The 20,183-nt window shown below is 44.8% G+C and overlaps 1 protein-coding gene across 1 annotated transcript in view; it reads left to right on the forward strand.

Moving 5' to 3' along the window:
• Positions 1–20,183, forward strand: part of CADM1 (cell adhesion molecule 1) — a 246,924-nt gene that overhangs the window by 19,260 nt on the left and 207,481 nt on the right. The window lies entirely within an intron of this gene.

Here is a 20,183-nt window from a genome sequence, read left to right on the forward strand (position 1 = left end):
ATCGCAAGGCCCCCCCCAGGTTTAGAATTTGCGCGATTAATGCCGGTAAAGCAGTAGCCAGGAGGGATAGCTAAATGAATATCCGGAGTAGATGAATCTTTGATCCACGTTTCGGTGAGAAACAATATGTCCCATTTATGGGTATCAAGTAAGAGCCAAATATCAGTGGCATGGGCTGGAAGTGATCCAGACATCAGTGCCCACCAGTACTCTTGCAGCCTATCCTCCCCATGCCCCCTCCCCCAGAGACTCATCAGGAAAGGAAAGATAAAGCAATAATAAAATGTGTTTATCGTTTTAGTTTTCTCTTCCTGCTGTTTCGAGGCAGCTGGTGTAGGCGTGGTGCAGGGAGGGGGGGGGTAGGGTTAGTGGAGGAGCCTCTGGTGGTTACCACACTGGATGGAGGTGGGAAGAAGAACTGATGCAGCAAATCACAAGATGATGGATCATCAAAAGCATGTCTCATGGCATGCAGTGCTTGGGAAACCAAAAATGCATCCCCTTCAAGGCCTGGACAGGCCCAGGGGAAAAGCTTGTATTTTGCACCCCCCCCCCCCCTCTCCCCCTGCAAGCGCACATAGGTTGTGGTCGCCACTGAGGCTAGATGACCACCAGTGGTGTACGGTGGCCTACTGAGGGATTAGGAGGGGATTTGGCGGGTACAAGTAGTCATAGCTAGCACTTCCTTCTCCTCCTTTGTATACTCTTGTATGCTGCTACAATGGCGGTAATTACAGACTTTAATCCATGAGTATGTAGTTATGGTTTGGTGGGTATAGGCTTGCATCAGTTAAGGCTGCGCAGCATTATGTTGACTACCACAGCGGTTGGAGTTTGTGCTAAATGGCAAAAGTTTGCCTTTTTTGGGCACACTTTGCCTCTATGAATGAGCACTTAATACCGAGCCTTATCGTATTACTACCATGTCAGTTCTATTACATTGTGATACCCCGGATGCAACAGAACACATCCTCCTGTACCAGAGCCTGCCCAGGTTCTGTACATTTGGTCGTATTCAAGAAGCAGAATCGGTCACCTGCATGAACGCCTATTCTAGTGCGCCACATTCAGCTGGGTTTTATGTGCCTGACTGAAAGAGCAATTGGGCTCACACCACTAAAGCGAAACACTAGTTGGAGGCTTTGAAAGAGGATAGCTTTAAGTTCTGTACTGAGATCTTTAAGTTTTTTGAGCTAGTTCATTACTATGTGAGATGGTGGTTGGCCGTCTTCCTAACATGTCCTCCTCCCATCCCATACCCACATCCCTCTAAATTCATTATTACTAAAAGCATTGGACGTTGATAAATACATTTATTTGATTTTATGTGGACCCTTGAGTGAGTAGCCAATTTATTCCAAGTTTTAACTTTCACTTTGGCACTTTTAGTTCTTCGATTATAATGGGATACACTGGATTACAAGTATCAGAATGGTTAGCAAAAGCCTGGACTGGAAAAGCTACTCATGAGTGCACCAGATAACCCCGACAGTGGAACACGTTGGGAATCAAGCTTCTGAAGAGGACCACATCCTACAAGAAGTCTAGAAATGAATGTTGATGAATGCACACCACCACAGTGTTTACTAGAACGTTGCCACTATATGCCCTCTAGACAATCTTTAATGTGAGGTGCCTTGAAGGAAAATCCATGCTAGTCTTTCATTTTAAGAGGGATTTCTCGCTCGCTCAGCTTTTTCCGATTGCAAGCCTGTGTGACCGTGCATGCCTTCTGCAACATCGAAGAGTTTACGTCCGTGGAAGAAATGTGACTTGCTGGGGAGTGGGAAGACTAAGGAATGGAGGGTTGAATGTGGAAAGGAGGCTCGTGAGATGGTGTGGAAAGCAATGTGAGCTTGGAGAAATGAGAAGTTTGGGGCGGGAGGAGTCGGTTTGCAGGAGATTTGTCAGATCATTGAGAATGGGAGCTGAGGAAAGGATGAGCTTAAGGTGTGTGGGAGAGGTCTGGAGAAGGGTGCTAAAACTGGCTGGGCAGATGCGTATATATTCAGTTAGCAGGACCGTTCCATCCAGTGATAACTTTTGTGGCCATTAAAGGGCTTCATAATGCACTCTAGGGTGACTTTTTGTTGTCAATTTCTTTCACAGATTGTAATGAGTTTTGCTGTTTTAATACACATCATTTAAACTTCAACTCCTGCTGATAGCTGCCAAGTTTCCCGGATCCATGTGTGATGTGCTGCTCGAGTCCAGGCTTTTTTGTTTGAATTCTGGGCTCTGTAGTACTGTTTATGAAGAAAATAAACTGGACTACAAGTCACAGAATTCAAGGAAAGCCTGGAATGGAGCAGCACATCATACATGTGCCAGGGTACCTTAACAGGGCTGCTGTTCAGATTCTATGAAGGGGAACTGCGCCAGGGAGAAGTAATCCATGTAATAGCTGCACAGTTTTAGTAGTCTTGGGCTGGCACAAGAGCAAAGGTCCATGTTGAGTTGGGCTTGATCCGTTCCTATTTCAATATCTGCTGCTTGGGGTATACACCATTGACTCCAGCCACCACTTGGCCATGGCATCTGTGCAAACCAGGATGCTACCAAGATATACTTTGCTGCTCCGCTTGCAAATGCTTCTCTGAAATCCTGGCTGTAACACCCTTGCCTTTCCTTCCAGCATGCCTGCTCAGTAGTCTCAGACTAAGCCACTGAAAATGAGTGGTTGAGTCTGTGAGGTCAAGTTCACAAAAGGCTTGTTTCCACACTGAAAGCAGTACATTTACGAATCATCGCTAATGAAATATACTGTTGCAGACATGGCGTTCCTCTTAGAGCTGCTATAGGTGCGTGTGTGTGTTTAACCCCCTTTTCCCATTGGCTGGACAGATAGTCTGTAGGGGAAACTCTTGAGATTTCTTGTTGGCAGAAGGATGCAGCGAGTAATGGCTGCCAAATACGATTTGGTTGAGTATTAATCTTAATTACCTTTAATTGGCTCTGGAAGAGAAGCAAGAGGAAGGAACCAGTTAAGACGGACTGGAGGGAAGATGATGTGGGTACCCCTGTATGCTCATACCAGATCCAGAACGGACAGAATAACTCTAGGCCTCGTTATGATACCAGAAGTTTCCAAATCCTCATTGGGTTTGCCTCATTAATCTTACTATTCCTTAGGTTATAGCGCCATCCAGCGCTGTTGTAACTGCTGCGTTGCAACTGCATCCCGGTGTAATCACTGCAATGTAAAGGATGTTTCCTGGACAGATGACGGATAGTGGAAGTAAAATTAAAAAAAAAAATAAAACCACTTACCTTGTGCTCAGCGCATCGTGAGTCACCTATTTGGCAGGCACATGGTAAGTGCTTTCATTTTTTTATATTTCACTTTCCCTACCCCGTTGTCTGTCAACTCCTCCCCGCCACCGTCCCACTGCACTTACCTGTTCCGGACTCACCTGTAAATTGATAGAACAATCTAACCATGGCGCATGTTGAGCATTCTTTCTGCATTTCTATTGGTAGTGCCTCACCGAGCTTTTGTCACATCAAAAAATTAATTAGTTTTGTAACTTCCTGACCATGTTTTCTTTCATTTCAATTCTGTGCATTGATTACCGTCGGGATTGTCTGGTCTTTTGGTCACCTTTTGCATGTCTCTGGGATTTCTTCCACTGTGGTCTTGTCCTTATCTTTTCGAGTGTTTTCATTCTGCACAGTGGAAAAATGTCTTATCCGGAAATGGGCAGATTCCCTTCCTTGTAATGCTCCGAGGATTTAGAAGCTTGAATAACACACTGCATCTCAGATGTGTTCTATTGGAATATGCTGCGATTTTATTTTTTGTCAACTAGTCCTCACTGATTTGGGTCTTGTCATGATTCGTTGGGCTGGTGCTTTGTATTACAATGCCATTTTGTGTTTCTTAGCTGGCATGTTTGTCACCAGAGGTTGCACCACGTTGCTTATTGGCTGCATGTGGATTCTTAATTGAACAATAACTGCTGCATTACCTACAGCAGGGGTGGCCAGCCCAAGTCCACGAAGGTTCGATCAAGCTAGAGTTTTGGGGGATCCTCGTGAGCTACTTTTATACTGGTTATTCTGGAACTTTGACATTGTTCTGTCTGTTTGAGATTTATGTTTTACCCACTGACCAAAAACATTGAAAGATGTCCGTTCTGAGTATTCTTATGTATGTGGTATGCTCTCATTAATTGTACAGCCTCTCCCAACATCTCTTTTCGTGTAACTCTGAAAAGTCTGCTGTTTTTAGGTCTACTCTTCAGATCGCGTTGAGCTATCTATTAAGACCTCTTGTGAACCATTCCAAAATCTTAAAGTGGGCTTTGTGCCAGCCTGCTGCTCACCATTGATTGGCTTTCCGGTCTCTTTGCTTGCTTCCTCTTGCCTCACCCCAGGATCATAGCGGTTTCCCATTCTTTTAATTGGAATTTCATGTATTCTTCCACCCCTCACATTCAGGGAACTACTTTTTCGTTTTTCCTCAGCTCTTTGATTGCTTTACTTCATTTGCTTTTTCCCCCTCACACCTCCTAGCTTCTCAATAAATGCACCGCAACAGGAAATGTGATTTTGCTGAGGAATGACATAAGAGCCTGCTTCAAGTTTTGTTAAATCTCCTGCATGCCGCTTTTTTTATGAACTCTCAGGCCTTGGCACGGTAGGGGTGAGCTGGCTGGTCCACTCAGCTGGTGTTGGAGGCAGAAGGTGTACTTAGCAGAACTGAAAGATAATTTTTTCTTCTGACCGTCCCAAACTCTTCTCCCTGTGGTGCTAAAAACTGGAACATTTATTAAATGTCTGAGCCCTTTGGAGAGTAAATATGCCATGGTAAGCATTTTCTATTAAATTCTGAAAATTCGTTTTTCTTTTGAAAGTGGGTTTACTGTTTTCCTGAATGGAAAGTATTTGATAATAAACCAAGCCATTTATAAATATTGAAATGATTTAATTCAGTGTACAGTTTACAATTCATTAATGGTTACTTTTCCTCTATTTATTAAAAAAACTTTTTAAAACAATGCTTTACAAACTGGAATTGTCATGCCTCATTATAAAGGCAAGGCAATTAGCTTTTACAGTGCTTTTTTGTAAAAGCTTCAGAAAAGGGTCCTATAGGTTATTGCTTGCTATATCCCACGGTGCTTCATTATTTACCCCTTTCTGAACATTAATGATCTTATTTAGAGTAACACTTACATTCAAATCCTTAGCATTTGTTAATTTCAATAAAGAGCTTTCTCTGTTCAGTGCGGCCTCATTAAAGATTACTTGGTGTAATTTACCATCTGCATTCAGAATGGAAAACTCATCCCTTTTTAACGTTGTATCTAGTTAACTTAGGAAAACAGACTCAAAAGTATACAGTGGCAGCATGGCTTGGAAGAGGAGGAAGATGGCGGTGTGAGCCTGCAGCTCCGCTCCCGGGAAACAATTGTATGTTAAAAACCCTGCCTGTGCAGTGAAATGTTAGAAAGAAGGAGGCTGAAATGTGAGCGCCTTCATGCTGTGCAGCCTGAGGCATCTCTAGCCACTGCGCAAACCTTCAATTAAAGATCCTGATGTTGGCCCCTGTTTCGGGCCATAATGATGCAGCACATCTACCATCATGGCCAGAGGCCTGCCAGAACGAACTTCCTCTGAGCGGTTCATCACATCGGGGACACTGGACTCTCAAAAAATTGATAGCACCACATGCAAATAAATACAAATATACAGAGACCTACCTATCTGAGCTTTACCTCTACAATATGAGTGCTGCCCACAGAGTAACAACATGAGGGGGCCATAATTGCTGCACGATGGGGAAGGATGCTGGGCATGTTTGTTGCCCCTTCCATGCAGCAACTGTGCAAGGGATGTAAATAAAGGACATGTGCTTTCCACACTCTTGCACACCTGGACTTGACCTTCTGAGCCCAGCACTGTAGTCTGCCCGTGCCCTAACCAGCAACATTGCAATTAAGCGACCACATACAGGGAATTTGCATAAGGCCGGCCTAGGACTGATGAACACTCTAGAATTGACAATACCCTCAGCAAGTAGAATCTATTTCTACATTCAGCAAATCTGAACTCTCGCTGATTCTATGCTAGTGAAACACTGAAAATCTGATAGAATATAGTGTCACCATTGATTGGCTAAGCGGACACCAGAACTCTACATACCACACACCAGCTCCTCAACCGCTCTAACACAGAAAACTGTATCTGTCCCAGATACAAAAACATCATGAATGTTACTGGGCTGAAGGTGGTCAGTCATTGAGTGTCTAATTTCCTATTGTGATCTCTTCAAATACCCCTATATGATTCACATTGGGAGTGGGACCTGTTCATTTGAACCTATTGAGTGTCTAAATATACCATCTGGTTTGTAAACGACCAAAGTGAATGTCTGGTGAACACAATACCAACAAGCTCCCCAAAAACCTACAAGAGCACTCTTCCACCAATGGTGACCCCCAACTTAAACTTTCATTCACAGTACGGTGCAATATTCTAGTGGAGCACAACCCGCCCTCAGTGTTCACTTCCAAGAAATGATCAAGCTTCAGTGTTCATCCCTAATCGGAACAGAGTGACAGTGCTACATACGGGAGAAAAAATACCCCTATGCCAAGACACCAGGTTCTATAAGTGCACCTTTCAATCAGTATACTGCTTTTACTCAATATGGCTATAAAAATACTACAGTTAGCTTGAAAAGAGTCAAAGTAGATCCACCAAACCCTGATTTACTGGTCACAAATAAATGACATTAACTCCACAATGGAAATGGATTTCAAGAAACTAGCAGACGTCCATGGTCTTTCCAAGTCTACAAAAGACCTCACCGACACAATGCAGAATGAAGTCTGTGCTATCCACTTAGACATCAAACAAATCAATTCCAGAATCGCTAAAACTGAAAATAGAATCAGTAACCTGGAAGAACCTGACACCAAATCCTACAAAGCTATCTCTGCTCAATACCAACACTGAAACCTCCTAACCTGACTCAACCTCACCTAATTTTATGCAAACCACTTCACTATCAACAGGTGGAAAAAATCCTCTCATTTAGGAAGAAACATAACCACGTACAATGAAAGTGCAGCAAGGTCATTATCTCTCAAGACTATTCTATATCTATAGTTGAGACTAGGAAGAGCTTCCTGGCCCTGCACCCTAGGTTGAAAGTAATGAACTGCCAATTTTCTTTAGCATGTCCTGCTAAATGCCATGTAATACTTTGGGGCGCTTCAAGCAACTTTAAGGATCATCTTGACCTCACAACATTTTTGAATGACAGACAGTGTAGATATAGACACCTCATCACACATCACATCTCAAGGAAAAAACGAAAACCTTTTTTTTTTGTTAACCTGTACTTACCATAGATAATTCCAAACTTCCTCTACAAGATGAAAATATCCTCATGAAGCCTTTGCTTTCGCTTTCATCCTTCATCAATCTACAGAGGCTCATAACCTCCATGACCGCCATTTCATCAACCTTATTTCGGTGATTAAGCTCCTCTGAACAAGTATTCTAACTCTGCATCAGCAAGTAGTCTTGCTGTATAGTGTTAGTGACTCAGACCTCAACGGGTCCTTTAGTGTCAACAGAAATAAGGTATGAGAACATTACAACTATCTATGTGATATACAGCATTACCCCAAAAGAATGGGTGAATGTGCAATTACTATTCCGATTATTTTCCAGTCCTCTTTCTACTTTAAATCTTTTGATGTCCCACGGTCGTACGATCATTAGCACTGTGATTACGATGCCTGTATCCGTGATCTCCCTAGACAAGTATAATCAGTTGTGAAGCTTTAACTGGAGATCATTTCTATTTTACGCTTGCATCACCTAACCATTTATGCTAATACAGTGCTAAGACTTAAAATTTCTCCTTTGCTTTATGTTGGTGAATGTATAACTTTCTTGAAAAACTGTAGGTACTACTTACTGTATGGTTTTGACTTACCGTTTCCCTGGAGGAACGTTTTCTCCTCTCGCAAATCCTCTTGTATACGGAGGAGGAGGTTATCAGCCGAGAGGGCCTGTTTGACGATGCCACTTTATTTGGTATTTTTGTACAACTTTTTACTTTTTTCTTTATTATTTGTCGAGACTAGCAAGAAAGGGACTTGTCTTATGCATGTGATCACTGTACACTAACCTGGGCCTAACCACCCTCTACTCTGGGCACAACGTCATGCCATGGGGAATATGCTCTGGAGTTTCATCTCGATTATGCCGCCAACTCATGGTATTCCACCGCACCATATAGGACACAGGATGACTTGTACATTAATATGGTATAGAAACTGGAATAAGCTTTCTGCTCAACTTACAATGATCTCCGTCTCTGCCACAACCATCTTTGCAGGAGACTTTAATTTGCCAATGGACCCTACTTCAGACAAACTCAAAATTTACATTCTGCCCTAACAAAAGCCATAACGCCCTTAAAAGCCTATGCTCTAGCTACAATCTTATTGATGCCTGGGGAATGCAAAACCTAGATGAAAGGGCCTATACTATTTACTCATTCCTCAGTTTGTATTCTCGTCTTGACTACTTGCTAATCTCAGGACACTCCATTAGAAATCTTAACCAAACAACAATTGAACCAAGAGTGATATCAGATCATGCCTGTGTATATATAGGTCTATCACTGACCCCTCTCCAGGTTCAAAACCAACACAATGGAGTAAATACAAATTATTAATGGACCAATAACAAAAGAAGAAATCTACTATGATATCGAAAAATTGAAAACCGGCAAAGCCCACAGCCTGGATGTGTGTACTGCAAATTTTTTTTTATCCTTTTCAGACGAGAATTATTCTGCCTTTAGTGAATCTCTGTACCCACTTTGCCAACTGGTCAAGTCACGGACACCCGAGCAGAGGCTAGCATTACTGATCCCCAAGGAAGAGAAAGACACCTTGCTTCCAAAAAACTATAGACCACCATAACTAATTAATTTGGATTTCTAAATATATCCCGTGATACTCTCCTCTGGGCACCAAAAATACATATCTAAACTCATTCACCCCTCACTGGTTGTATTTCTTTAGAACAGGATATCCAGCAACAACACACAAATACTTTGTCACATACTAGAAAAAGCAAAACTTTCATAGTCCCTCACAGTAGCAATTGCGCTGGACACAAAAAAACGTTTGAAGAAGTTGATAAGACTACTTAAACTTGATCCTTGAAAAGTTTAATCTGAGTAAATCTTTGATAAAAATGATTGTCACTACCACAACTCGACTGCCAGGGTTAAAGTGGGCGTCACTATCTCGGACACATTTTCCTTAAAAACAAGGAACGAGACCAGGCTGGCCCAATTGCCTCCTCTCTTTCTTCATATTAGAGCCCTTTTTGCACCATCTGAGGGAAACTAGGAGACTATCAGAAGTACCATTCAGTGATAACACTATAAAAATAACTGCATGTGCAGATGATATCTTAATTTCTGCTGAGGGCGTCCCCATCGACACTTTAATAACATTGATTCTTAATTTGCTGATGTTTCAGGCTATTCACTCGAGGACAAATCTGAGGTTTAAGTTCTCAATATTATTTGAAATAAAGATATTCTAGGTGATTCAGGCCTCGCTTGGCAACCAGGTTGCATTAAATATTTAGGGATAGAATTTTCCAGCGACCTTATCACTACTTTAAAATATAACGAAAATTCCATACTTAAGATTAATAACCTCCTAAATGGCTGGACACCCACATTTCTTTCATGTTGGAGTAAGGCAGAATCCAAAAAATGATGATTACTCCTAGTAAATTATCTTATTCCTATGTCACTCTCAGATGATATCCTTACAACAATCAGCAATACTTTTAATACATTTTTATGACAGGCTAAGGAACCTAGAATTTCACTCAAAAAAGTAGGCTTTCTAAGGAAAATGGCGGTATAGGTCTCCCTAACTTTAGAAGCTTCCAAATATTCATATTTACTCAAGCAAGATAATGACTGGTTTCTTGAGGCGGCAGACTATATACCAGTTGGGGTAAAACTCACTTCTGAATGACATACCCATTACTGCGTACCTAACCATGCATAATTTCCACCTCCCCCATTCAAACTATATTATGAAAAACACCAGAAAGGCTATTGTAAGAATGGACTACCTCTTGAAAATAAAGATCCACAACTCAAACTTGTCATCCATATGGCTCAACCCCAAAATTAAATTTGATGTTCAGCCTGTGCTGTGGCCCGATTGTTCAAAATGATCTTTTTTTTTTTTAACTAAACACATCTTTGATAGCAACCTTCCACTCCCCTTCTCCACCTTACAATAATTTATTTCAGGCTGGATAACCTTGACTTACACATTTTTGAGGTTGAGTCTAGATATGGAAACATCCAACACTAAAGAATAATCCCTCACTCCCTGCTTTAATCAGTAACTTGTGTAAAATGGGACATGTAGTATCCAGAGTATATAAGTTACTGCTGCCTTAAACCATCAGAGCCTAAATTCAAAACAAATGAAAACCGGAGGCAGAACCATCCAAAAGCAATATAAAATTTGGCTAGAAGCCTACCTACCCATCCACTTTTACAAATAAAATATCACTGATTATCTCCCAAACCAGATGGTACTGGACTCCCAAAAAACTCCACAAACTTAATTTCATACAGGATCCCAAGTCTTGGAATTGTGGTGTACACATTGGTGACGTGGCTCACATGTTATTTTATTGTCCCAGCCTCAAAAATTATTGGGATAGTAGCATCATTAAACTTATCAAAAACAACTTGGGGATTTCCCCCACTCACAAATTATCATGTATACTACTTGGTCAGCTAAACCCTCAAATAAAAAGCGAAGTTGATGAATCTCCTTTAGACCTAATGCTGACCCTTGCCTGCAAGCTGATTCTCACTAACTAGAAGAACGCCAGCATAGTTTCATACCATATGTAGCACGAATAGTTCACGTTTCTTAGAGGGGCGGATAACGCCTTGCTACTACGCTCTCCTTTACGTCCACCCCATAGACCTATAGACCTATGTGGAGCTCACTTGACGCTACTCCACTCCACTTTGAACGACCATAGTCATTTGTACCTCTCATTAGCACCTGCCCTATACGTCCCAACCTTCGTACGGTCCTGGTTTTCCCTCATTTATGATTCCAATAACCAAATCCGAATGAATTCTATGTACGCTCTTGTATTCACTCGCTCACTGTTTTGACCTAACTGTACTAATTTAAGTGTTTGTTCCACTGTGCCTATAAGATATTAATTGGTATTTTAAGCAAACCCAAATTAATCCAATTAACGTTCCCATATTTACTTGCTTACTCTTTTGACCTAATGTACCAATATTAATGTTGTGTGTTTACCGCCGTAAGTATAAGATATGACTATCGTGGAATTTTATACCCTTTTACCCTTTCCCTCTTATATTCTGTACCTATTTCACTTTTGGTTCATGAGATCAGTTGTACTAATGTAATACGATTAGTAATGTCAAGCATATTGTCTTAGTTATTTGCATTCATGAAATGTCCTAATGTTTCTGTTATGCGTATAGAACTCAAAGATTATTCAAAGTCAAAAAGCATACAGTGGCAAATACGGAACAAGTACACATTGCCAATCCACACCCACCACCATACGCACACACCTCACTAATTAGTGATATTGACATGCACCTGATATAGTTTTCATCACGGCTTCTGGATGTTTTAGAATGGGAGTAACACTGGTTAATTTAGAAAGATTAAGCAAGCTTCTCTGAATTAGGAAACATAGACTCACGATTTATATTTATGCATTTTTTAAATTTTGCCTTTTGTTCTGTATTCCTTCTTCGTGGATCCCTTAATTTAATCGTATCCCTTAATTTAATATTAACCAAGCCTGCTTCTCTCCCTTGCTGAGAAACTCCTGGCATTTTGCTTGATGGTTCAGTGATCTTACCACCATAACAGACCATGCTTGCATTGTTGATATTCAACTCTACTGTGCACCCATGTCATAGCAGTGCTGCTTTGCAGTGTCGGTAAACAGTCTTTACTTCTATCTTTCACTAGGTGTTACCAGCCTTCTCTTGCTTTACCATCAGTGCATCGAAGGCCAGCCTTCCAAGATCAATTTTTGAGATGGCACCTATTTAAAATCAAAATTTCAAGATGTTTCCTCTGACACTGAATTGTTTGCAACTTTAATTGTATTGTCTTATGTTCGTATTTTATAGCCTTCTTGACTCCTATTGTGAGAACTGAAGTGCTCTATTGGGTTGTCCTGGTCTCTTTTTCACAACTTAATGAAGCGGATCATATTTTTCGACCTATAGTACATTTTATAGTTTGACTGATAGAAGAGAGGGCTGTAGATGATGAATATGTGAAGGGACGGTTAGCTGCAGGCAGCATTTCTTAGGCAAATTATATTAATATGTTTATGGTTGGAAGTGGGAAAGGAAAGAGAGGATACAGCACTATCTCCAGTAGTGGCTACTATCAGAGAAAAAGTGGTGGCGCAGGGCGGGGGACAGTAACAAAAAAAAAAAAGAATTTACCTGCCGCTCCTCTGTTGCTAGTGCAAAGGCTCCCAGACTCCCCTATGCCAATCCAAACTCTGCTCTCATGCTGGTATTACTGTTACTCCGCATGAGAGAAGCGCTGGGATTGGTTTTAGCAGACTGGTTTTGCACTCTCACACAGTGGCGGTTCGTCCATTGGGGGCGTTGGGGCGTTGCCCCACTAGCCATGGACGACCTCCGCTGCATAAATACATACCAATTTAATTACCGAGGCGAGTCATGATAATTATTATTGAGCCTTGAGGTCGCCGTCGGTCGGAGTCACTAACTATAGTGACGTCATCGCGGAAGGTGTGTGGGGGGCGGGCCTGCGGCATTGAGTGGCAGCCGGCAGGCTGGGCTAGCAGATAGCAGCAGAGCAGCGTGGCAGGGAGGGCAGGGGGCAGCAGAAGTGTGTGCGCATTTAGGACAAGTCATTTTTTTGACTTGCCCACGCATGCGCACACACGCAGTAGCCCCCTCCCTCCTCCTCCTCTCCTTGCACTCACACAGGCAGAGACCCGGGGGAGCCGGGTCTCATTATGGGCATTATTAGCCCTGCTCCATGAACTCCGTGATTGGCCGGCGCTGCTTTCCTTGCGTTGCGTAGGGCAGGAACAATCGTCGCGGACCCACCGGAACAGGCCAGAGTGGAGGTAGTATCCTCCTAGGTTCCTAGCCCTCAGGCTCAGGTACGTTTACTTTTATAATTTTTAATGCGGTGAATTTGTATTTGGGTCGCAACCACCCCTCCCCTCCCTCGAGCATTTCGGCCGCCGCTGCCTTTAATTCACTTTAATTCAAATATGCTCAACTCGCGCGCTTTTCGTTCCGAACCTCCTGCGGCTCAGCTGGTGCTCATGCTGAATGAAGATCGTGTACGCACGGCAATTGCTGTTTGCTGTATTTCGGTATTATACTGACAAGGTGAAATCTTTGCCCAGAGTGGTGCCTGGTGGGACGAAACAGGTTGGGGAGTTTAGGGGCAAAGAGGAGGGTCTGATCTGAAACGCCTGTGCCCTGCAGACGAGAACGGACTGGCATACACTACAGGCCCAGGTGTTTGCTGTGGAGGTGTGGGCGAGCACAGGTTTTGAAGTGTGAGGGGCCAGGAGGAAAGAGGGTGGGGGGGCTGCCCAGGAAAGCGTGTGCCCTGCAGGTGAGAATGGCCTGGGCTGGGACATCTTGCAGGCCCGGGTATTTGCCGTGGGTATGTGGGATTGCACAGGCTAGGAGGGAAGGTGAGGGCCTGCTTTGGAAAGCAGTGCGCTAAGGGGAGAGTGGGCTGGCACTCCCTGCAGGCCCGGGTGTTTGCTGTAGAGATGTGGGAGAGCACAGGCTTGGAGTGTGACGAGTGATGTGTTTTGTAAAGCCTCTGCCAGAGCAAACGGAAGCGTAGGAGTGACATCAGTCGTGAAACCATTTTTTGTATGTATTTGTTTTTACCAAGCTCTATGGCAGCCACGGGACGGTGCACGGAAAGGGGAGAAGTTGCAAGAAATTAGAAACAGTAAGCGGACCACTAGGCGTAGGTTTGCGTTTGTGTGAATCTTTAGGTGTTTCCACAATGTTCTGAGGTCACTGTGTACTGGTGTTAGAAGTGATTAGTCAAAGTGCTGGGTGACAGCAGGCTCGTAGCGGGGGCTGGTCTGATGGATGCAGGGCTGATGCAGCATTTCATCCTCTCGCTGCCAGGGAATGTGCAGCATTGAAGTGTGTACTGGTGTTAGTGTGTACTCGTGTTAGAAGTGATTAGTCGAAGCGCTAGGTGACAGCAGGATCGTAGCGTGGGCTGGTCTGATAGAGGATGCAGCCAGGGCTGATGCTCGCATACGTTAATTCATTATGCCTACGCCCCACCAGCTTCAAATTCCACCAGCCGCCACTGCTCTCACAGGGATTGGGAGCTTGTGCTTGCTGTTCGTCACCTGGCAGTGCCGCTGGGGTTGGCGAGATCCCAGTCCGCATGTCAGTTTGACAGTCCTAAGACAGCCAGCCAAACCGACAGACGCACATGCAGTGCCCACCACTCCTCCTCCATGCTTGCTTCAGGCCTGTCATCAGGATGGCCCCACCCCGTAGACTCCACTCCATGAAGAAAAATAAAATGATAATAAAAGTGTTTTATAATCATTTTATTTTTCGTGTTTTGCATCTGTTGGCAAAGAGGTGACATTTCTCTACCCTAATCGAGGACCCGTGGCTAGCTAGATCACCACACATTTTCAAATAAGAGTTCAAGTGGTGTTGGTGGCCTATGAGGAAGCCCAGCTAGAAATAAACATGGTGAAACATGGCTCCAATTTAAGCTAAGTGAAACTAGTCACATACTGTTACCAATCATTTTCTGACGGTTTCATGTTTCTCCCTGGAGAGCTAGTTCGACCGTCCCCTTCAACTGTGGAATATGTACTTTTGAAACAGTAATAGCCCCAACTTTAGTTTGCACTCAGTAATTTTTTGTGAATTGATATTTTGTAAATATGTAACCATCACTCTGCGTAACTGTACTAGTAATACGTTTTGTCACCTCTACCGTTTTACTTGGAATGTCTGATCTAATGTACTTCACTCTATCGTAACGCTCTGACACCTCTGTGTAAAGTACGCACTATATAAAAAGGCATACATAAATAAATATTTAGCATAGCCATCAGTGAGATCATAAAATGATATGGGAGACGAGAGAAGGGGCAAAATACTGCAACTAATCTAGGAACAGAACAGTGTGGCTCCAAAGTTTAATAATATCAGATTTCAGCAGGGAAAATATTTTACAGATGGGTGTCGTGTGAATACCAATAAGCTGGAGCAGTAACCAATTAACTGCAATAGTATAAATGACAAAGGATGGAAAACAAATTTCTGAACAGTTTTAAAACTCAGTCCACGAGGTTGTTAAATCTTGTTTATTTGGTGGCATATTGGATGGTGGCAATGCAAATGTGTCCCGTCTAGGAATGACCTGGAGCAGGATAGTTGTACTAAATCTGTGCATGCTCCTAAATACAAGTGCATCATTGGTGGCTCTGACAGCTCACACATTCTCAACAATGTCTTATAAGGATTGGCACTCTGCAGGGGATTGTATACTGACTGCACTCTCCCTTGTGTGTGAGGTCGTAAGGGAGAGGGCGGAGCTAGAGCTGCCCCATGTTGCTCCAATACCCCATGTTTTTTATGTTACCTGTGATTGTACATCAGTTGTGGTTAATGCAGGCTTGTACAAGGGAGATATCAAATAAGAAATCATGTAATAGTGATGTCACTCCATTGCGTTCTCTTCACAAGAAGAGAAACTTGAGATCGGTGAGAAAAGCGGCTGCCGTGGAGGCAGCCTTGGAAGCTTCAGACTGCATAGTCTTTCTTCCATTTTGCTGCTTACAACTGAAGAGACTGTTCTAGATGCATTATGTCTTGGAGGTACTTAACTTAGAATTGAATTTATCTCCGAGAATCAGAATAGGTGAATAAGCCTTCGGAAAGGGGATGATCTGGTACCAAAGTGCAGAGAGGGGCATTGGATTGAGAAAACAATGAGCCTAAGTGCATAACGTAGCCATGGAAAAAGATACATCAGGAGAAAAAAGATTACATTTTGAAGGCTGCACTAAGAACCACCAGGGGATTCAAAATGGAATGTAGAGAGGTGCGATTGGTAGGGATGTAATGGGCATTACACTGGACTGTGATTAGTGTGTTTTGTAGTGTATAGGTCATCTTTAGATCAATATGGCTTAAATCCCAAACGTTTGTTTGGACCTTGGAACCAGTGTAAAGACTTCAATTTGGGGTTTGTCACTTCAGCTGTATTAATATTGAAAAATCCTACAACTTGGTGCATTTTTAAGGTTTACATCCATTCTAAACATATCGTGGGTTGGCATGCCTGTGTGGGGTATGCATCCTGTCAAACTTGGGGCTGTCTGGAGAGAAGTGAGAATTTGGGGAAGTGGGCTTCCTCGTGATTGGAAAAAATACCCTCTACAGTAGAGAAGCAAAGTTTTGCAGCGTGAATCTTTCTGGATTCACTATGCTGTGCATATTCGGCGGTCTTGTGGTTGGGTCCATATTCTGCGGTCTTGTGGTTGGGTCCGGATTCGTAGTCTTTTCTTTGTTTTTGTTTTTTTTCTCATCGCCCAGGTGGGTTTCGGCGTCACCACTCCTCGGTTGCATTTCCGGTGACGTCGGCATGCTTCCTGCGGAAGCTCCCACCCTTGGGCGCCATCTTCAGATTCTTTTTTCCGCGGTCTGGTCTGGATTGTTCCCGTTGGGCTCCAGACATTTTTGGAGAAAGTACAAGGAAATACTGAAATTGGAGAAGAAATTCACCAGAAGACTACGTAAGACTTAGCCGATCACTGACCAGCGAAAAAGAAGGAGAAATCATCGAGGACTTCGACGATCGTCGACGTCCACGCGGCCAGGGAGGCCTGAACACTCGATGATGGACAACACGCCGTTCAAGTTCTGCCGTAACTGCCACCACAAGTACGCGCAGGAAGACCAACACCCGGTTTGCAACCTTTGCCTACCGGTAGACCACAGAAGCGAGGACTGCAACGCCTGCTCCGCCTTCGCCCCGAAGACCCTTCGTGAGAGAGCCAGAGGGTAGCGCACGCCACCCTCCAAGGAAAAGCCCCGACGCCATCGATGTACGAGCTAGGGATGTCCTCGGAGGAAGAGGACAACGCTGCCGCTGAAGACGACAGCTACACGGTCATAGAGACCGATTACACGACATCTGATAAGGTAGGAGACTCGTCGTTCCCCAAGAACACGAGAGACTCTGAGTCTCGAAAAAACGAGGGCAAGACCCCGAAAGCGCCGACGCAGAAACACCTGGCGTCCGCCCACAGGCCCAGCGGATCCTCTGAGAAGGAGTCCCCGGCGCCGAAAGCTGTTGAACAGCAGAAGTCGTCGAAAATCGCCCCCGAAAGGAACCGATCGACGCCGAGGGAGAAAGACCCTAAAGCCCCGATGCCGTCCAGGGACCCGAAACCCAGTTCGACGTCCAAGTCTTCGGCACCGAAAATCTCAACGCCGAGCCAGGCGCCGAAGAGCGGGGCTGAAAAACCCGGCGCGGACAACGCGGCTGAGATGGAGAAGAAAAGAAGGCGACTAGAAGCCGAAATGGAAAACATCTTGCAGCGGAAGACAGATTTCGACGCCAAGATGAGAGCCTTCACGATTCCCCACAAAACCAAGCCACCCGTGCTAGAACTGGTCGAGGAGGAAGATGAAAACTTCGAACATGAGCCTGGCGTCGAAATGGTCGATGACCAGGAAGATGACGAGAACTCCTACGAGAGTTACAGCTATGGGGAAGAAGAGGACAGCAGGATGGACGCCGAGTCGGCCACCTCTGACCCGCAGGAGGAGGATTACCTGGATGTCGACACCGAGAGCCCGGATGAGGCGGTCGACAAATATCCCTCGAGGCCATCGCCGCTGGACGACATCGGGGCCTACAACTCGGTGATAAGGTCTGCGGCAGCAGCTTTCAAACTCAAGCTCGACGAAGAGAAGCAGAAAGCGGACTTTCTTCTCGAGACATTACTCCCCACGCAAACAAGGAGCCAGTATCTGCCTATGCTCGATAGCGTTTTGGCGCAGGGGATGGAAGCATTCAGGGAGCCCGCAACATGCAAGGCAGTCACTCCCAGAACGGAAAAGAAGTACAAGCATTCATCAAAGGACCCAGCCTACATTCGAGGCATGGTCTCAGCTGACCCCATCATCACGGCCACAGCAAGGAAGAGGGCTAACGTGGCCACTACTTCTGGCCCACCACCTGATAAGGAGAGCAAAAGGATGGACTTAGTGGGCAAAAGGATCGAACGGAATGCCGGGACCCAATGGCGCATGGCTAATTCCAATGCCCTCATAAACAGGCACATGTACCAGATCATGGAGGAGCTGGGACGGCTGGTGAAAGACCTGCCCCAGGAGGCCAGGCAGAAGGCCGAGAAACTGGTGGAAGACGGGAAGAATGCGGCACATTGTTGCCTCAAGACGGCCCTGGATGGAGCAGACTCCTCCAGCAGGCTCATAATGATGGGTGTCACTGAAAGAAGACTCGCATGGCTCAGAATCTCGGGCTTCAAACCAGAGGTGCAACACAGCATCTTGAACACACCGTTCAACGGCGAGACGCTGTTCCGATCAACAGTTGACGACAAACTCAGTCAACTAAAGAAAGACAATGAAACTGCAAGATCCATGGGAGCATTGCAGTTCAGAGGCAACAAAAGGGGCACCCAGTCACAGAGGCCTGGCGGAAGGGGTGGAAACCAGCCAGGTACATCACAACAGGCTTTCCAACAGACGCACCAGGCGGACTCGCAGGCGCAACCGAGTCAGCAGAAGCAGTCCTGGCAGTACCAGTCAAGAGGCCAGTCCTTTCGAGGGAGAGGAAATGGACGAGGACAGCATAAAAGAGGGGGCCAGCAGCCCGCCTCTAAATGGCTTTAAAGAGATCCGTGTGCCCGCCCACAGAAAAGATCCCAGGGGGCAACACGTACAAAGGGGTCAAGACAAACTGGACACCTACCACCACATAACACCAGTGGGTGGAAGATTAAGATTCTACCTCCAGGAATGGAGAGAGATCACATCAGACAAATGGATCCTCAACATCATCCAATTCGGATACTGCATAGAGTTGGAAGGGAGGCCAACAAGCAGGAGACCAAAGAGAAAGCCACTAGCAAACGAACAGCTAGAGCGGCTTCAGGAAGAAGCAAAAGAACTCCTACAAAAGCCGGCCATAGAACGGGTTCCCTTCAAGGAAAGAAACAAGGGAATATACTCAACGTATTTCCTCGTACCAAAGGTCGACTAGACAATGAGACCCATTCTGGACCTGAGGTTCCTGAACAAATTCATAAGAACACAAAAATTCAAAATGACCTCCCTGCAGGAGGTGCTACCGCATTTGCAGATCGGAGACTTCATGGTCACGATAGACCTCAAGGACGCCTACCTGCACATCCCAATGAACGTGAAGCACAAGCATATGCTCAGGTTCACGATCGGAGAAAGCCACTTCCAGTTCACAACACTAGCCTTCGGGCTAAAATCAGCACCGAGGGTCTTCACAAAGTGCCTTGCGGCAGTCGCAGCGCACCTACGAAGGCAGGGAATACACGTATACCCTCACCTGGACAACTGGTTAGTGAAAGCAAACTCGTACCAGAAATGCAAGCGACACGCACATACAGTGACGAGCACGCTAATTAACCTGGGGTTCTCCATCCATTGGAAGAAATAGTCAATGGAGCCGGAGCGAGTAAAGATCTTCCTGGGGGCACAGATCAACACCTTACAGGGCAGGGTGTTCCCAAGCGACAGGAGAGCAAGGGCCCTGGTGAGGGAAACTCTCCTCTACCGGAGAGGACAAGCTCGGACAGTGAGGACTGCGAGCAAGATCTTGGGGATGATGGCATCATGCATCCACCTGGTACCAAATGTACGACTTCACATGAGACCCATCCAAGAATGGCTCCAGGAACAATGGTCACAGGCTTCAGGCAGTTGGGAGGATCTAGTGGTTGTGACGCACACAGTGCAGAAGGAGATGGCATGGTGGACCATGGAGAACATAACAAAGGGAAAGCCTCTTAACACCCCCAACACCAAC

This window comes from Lissotriton vulgaris, chromosome 2_1 (assembly GCF_964263255.1).
Source record: "Lissotriton vulgaris chromosome 2_1, aLisVul1.2, whole genome shotgun sequence".
Lineage (NCBI taxonomy): Eukaryota > Metazoa > Chordata > Amphibia > Caudata > Salamandridae > Lissotriton > Lissotriton vulgaris.